The sequence below is a fragment of the Arachis ipaensis genome, chromosome B5, assembly GCF_059453495.1.
Source record: "Arachis ipaensis isolate K30076 ecotype BB chromosome B5, ASM5945349v1, whole genome shotgun sequence".
NCBI lineage: Eukaryota > Viridiplantae > Streptophyta > Magnoliopsida > Fabales > Fabaceae > Arachis > Arachis ipaensis.
In genome coordinates this window covers 157,950,912-157,955,193 of record NC_142440.1, presented here as the reverse complement: position 1 = coordinate 157,955,193, position 4,282 = coordinate 157,950,912, and the positions used below count along the sequence as shown (strand labels likewise).

Genomic DNA, 4,282 nt, shown 5'->3' with positions numbered 1-4,282 from the left:
TAATATTACTGTTCCAAAAATGGATGATATATTTGTGTCACAAGGAAGATCAAGACGCAAAGCTCAAAAGATCTCAAATTTGCATCATTTTTTAAGTTGAGATATTCTATCAACACTACAACATTTGTTGGCTATTGCAACATAAGTTCAAGATAACACTTAAAAATAGTTGCCTAATATATATATAGGCAACTTTTTATATTAGTAGCAATAAAATAGAATTATAACACTGAATTTTTAATCAACACACTATAAGTGATGCTGTTGATAAATTAAAAAACACTTATCAAATGTTGCTTTATTAAATATATAAAAACAACTATTATAAAAATAATATATTACTTTTTTTAAGAGTTGTCTTTGATTTTATTTTAAACTTCACTTCTTAAGTGTTGTCTAAAATTTTTAATAATTCTTAAAATAACAAAAATAACCCAAACGACAAGGCTAACTATTTTGCGGAGATAAAGGGAGAAAAGAAGAGTCTCTCGTTCCTAGCAAAACCCCAACCCTAACGAAACCCCTAACCCCAATCCATTCCAAATGATTCGTTCCTCTCTGGTTCTTTAATCCATTCGATGATGATGCGCGTTCCTTTATTGAGCTTCGATCTCAATCTCTGCTCAGGAATGAGCTTCGATCGTTGAGCTTCGATCTTCTCTGCTCGCGAATGAGCTTCGATCCTCTGCTCCTCTTCTTATTGAGCTTCGATTCTCTGCTCGTTGAGCTTCTATCTCTGCTAATTGAGCTTCGATCCTCTACTCCTCTTCTCATTGAGCTTCGATCCTCTCTGCTTGTGTTCATCACCGCCGGTTACTGTTCGATTATCACTGCTCGCGTTTTTTGTGAGATTCTCGTTTTTGGCATTCTTATGCAGGTACTAATGATTCTACCGTTCCTTCTCTATTCTATTTTAGCACTTTTTTGTGTTTTGAATCCTAATTTTTGGTTAAACTTGTTGCTATGTGCATTAATTTTAAACTTGTTCTACTCTACTCTCACTGCTCCAAAAGCCGGTCAAATCACAAACCTAACAGAAACTCTGCAATAGCCGGCAGCAGAAGCGATTGCTTCCGTCACCGTCGTCGTTGTATAGATCGAAGACAGAACTAGCTTCACAATCGGCATCATTGCTAAGACCACGGAATTGCAGAAACCTTGGCAACTGGAATGGGAAACGTCGAATAAGGGGCTGAAAAAGTGGTCCGGAGACGGCAAAAATCGTGTTCCTCTCTTTTTGCATTCATCTATACCGCCATCACAGTCGGTATGATGCTGCCTCTTTCCTTTCCCCTTTTTTGTTTTAGTGTTTTTGGTGATTTGATCCCTAATTGTAATACTGGTGATACTGTTGTTGTTGCTATTTGCAATGATAACTCTGTCTCATCCTCAAAGCTCGTGATGCTTTCTTTGTGTTTGTGCAGGTACTGATGATTATGATTATATGATGGAGTAAAAGATTTTGATGACTTGTTATAGTGAGTTTGAACTTATTTGAGAAAAATAATGGAAGGACCACTTCCAATTTTCTTGCTGATCTTGTACTTTTGTATTTTCTTTCACAAGTCTTTTACTCTTTGTACAAGCCTTTCTCCCACCTTCAGCTCTCTGACCTTCTCTGTTTTGCTAGACATAAAAGTTATAGACAACGGTAGTTATGAAATTCATGCTGGTCTGTTTGTAGAAGAACAAAAATGGTAGCAAAAGAGATGTGTTTCTTCAACAAGGTGTGTGCTTTTATACGGTCCTTACTACTAATGAAATCTGTTTTACTTTGTTTTGTCACTAACAATGTGCTTCTTGTTTTAGTAATTACTATTATTTATTAGTTATCATAATTAATGTTATTTATTTATTTGTTGTTATTTATTTATTTTCAAATGTTTCAACTTTCAAGCATAGTGGTAGCAACTAAATCCGGGCAAAGGAAAAAAATAGAAGATGAAATATCTTACAAGGAGTAGGCCTCTTCATAATTTTTTAAATTTATTAGGAATATGCCCCATTACTTAATTGCTGCTAGTGGCTTTACTAAATTATATTATTTAAGTAAAATCACCAAAATTAATTAATTCATTCATTAATTATAAGATAATTTTGATGATAATTGTGATTGGTGCTATTAGATTGATTCTTTGGACACTTTGGCTCTACTCGGTGATCGTGACCGCTTTGCCACTTCCATTGAATGGATTGGTAAAATATTCGCTTTGATATTGTGAGTGAATGGCTAAGCAGCTAAATTTCAAGTTTCTGTACTCAATTTGGAGCTAAGGATGAATTTAATTACTTTTTGGTCGATTATAGAACAAAACTGTTTCTTTGTTTGAGACGACAATCAGAGTTCTTGGAGGATTGCTTTCGGCTCATCTTATAGTCAATGATTACGCTACGGTATCTGTTATATACATTATTATATACCTGCATTTTTGTATTTTGATAATAGTCTAGTGATTCTAACATTTGAGCACAAGTGAAAATGAAGTTATCCATTAATCATTATGTTTCAATTGGACATAGTTGAAAAACTATTGATTCAAATGTGTTGGTTTACAGGGATGCGATGATTGGTGCCGTTCCAAGCTATGAGGAGCCGTATATTAAAGTTCCAAGGGTCTTAAGTATGGACTAAAAACTTTGTAAAGGTACTTGATTTGATACAAGGAAACAAGACTATGGTTTTGTACTCTGCATTTTTTGGTTCTTTTTATTGGAAAATGATCTAGCTCTTAATCTATATAACATTCATTTTTGTCATCATGAGTTTGTGTCTTGCCATTAGTCTCATTCTTATAAAACAATCATCTGTGTCCTTCATTCACAGCTGGTGATCACCACTTTAGTTCTCAGAAGGCAAAAGTTATAGCAATTGATGCTAAAACTACCCAAGACACTAAACTATGTTTTTTTTTTGGAGCATTTGATTGTTTTCGATAAGTTGAAGGTTTTGTTTTCAATTTTCTAATCTCCAAAAAGAAAGAAACATTCTAGATATGTCCTATGTGCCAATATATACTATTGATTATGAATATGAATAGTTGATACTACGTCCAATGCATTAATCCATTAATCCATGCCTCGGCTCAGGGAATCTTAATAGGGACCTTAGCAAACCATTTATTGATAAGTGAGTATTTGATCCAGCCCTTATATATATATATATATATATATATATATATATATATATATGTTATGTATTATTGTGAATAGTTTAGAATTATTTTTCTATTTAATTATGTTTTTGAGGTACTTAATTATATTTGAAATTTTATGGATTAGTTCAATTTAATTTATTTATACGCATGAGTGTCAATTTGTCATGCTTTTGATTGTTTCTTAATGTTCTTCAAATTTATGTGCAGTTCATTGAAGGTGGAGCAGAGGCTGAAATAAACTCATAGTGAAGTTGACTCGGTGAAAGACCTGAATGAATCAATCCTTCTTCAGGTATATAAAAAAGATAATTTTGACATAATAGATGGTGAAAAGTAGATATGTGTGAACTTCTCAGTATGCTAACTATATTTTGGAAATTAAATTTGAATAATGAATACATCTAATATTTAGTACAGAGACAGTCGAGCAGCTTGCCTGTGTTTTTCCTGCTCATCTCAGTTGTTCATTTCTGTGTTTTTCAATGTTGATATAAGATTGTTGCTTTATTCGTACAAAGTGACACCATGCTTTGGTTAAATAACCAGGATGAAGAACATGAAAACAAAGGAAAAGATGAGAGCTGTGAAGCTGCTGAAAGCAGTGCATCTGAAAGGGAAGATGCAACTGACGAGGTAATGGTTAGCTTCTGGTTCTTTTTTCATCTGCAAAAAAATCTTGAATATACCGAGTTATTATGAAGTTTAAATTTGTAATATATCTCTTTGTTAGTTAGCTCCATATTTATATAGAAGTTAGTTTAGTTAGTGGCAAGAATAGAAGATTGAGATCTCTCTTTGCACATAGCAGAATCTTGAAGCTTCTTCTCTGTTTTCTATTCTTTCCTCACACATCAGCTCTGTTTTCTATTATTATAATTTTTTAGTTTTAATGATAAGTTACTTATTTTTTTGTTGTGTATTATTTACAGATTTAGCATATGGGACAAGTCAAGCATGGATATAAAATATGCAAGTAGATTGACATCTTTTTTACAAATATTAATTACTATTTTGTTATGACAATTATTGTTAGATAAGAATTTTATTATTTTGTCAGAGAATTATTGATGAACATGTATTTAAAATACTAATTGAACATTTTAATATCTATTTTAATTTTTACTTTA

The 4,282-nt window shown here is 32.4% G+C and overlaps 1 long non-coding RNA gene across 2 annotated transcripts; it reads left to right on the top strand.

The window, feature by feature from the left end:
- Positions 1–417: 417 nt before the first annotated feature.
- On the top strand, positions 418–4,282 carry LOC107644840 (uncharacterized). Of its 2 annotated transcripts, none has more exons than XR_015883817.1 (10): positions 418–877; positions 1,014–1,267; positions 1,425–1,478; positions 1,631–1,727; positions 2,127–2,218; positions 2,343–2,394; positions 2,557–2,645; positions 3,363–3,447; positions 3,702–3,788; positions 4,085–4,282. It is a non-coding gene; the product is annotated as an uncharacterized LOC107644840 (long non-coding RNA). The 2 variants fall into 2 exon arrangements; XR_015883816.1 differs by having other exon boundaries at positions 453–877; positions 2,308–2,394.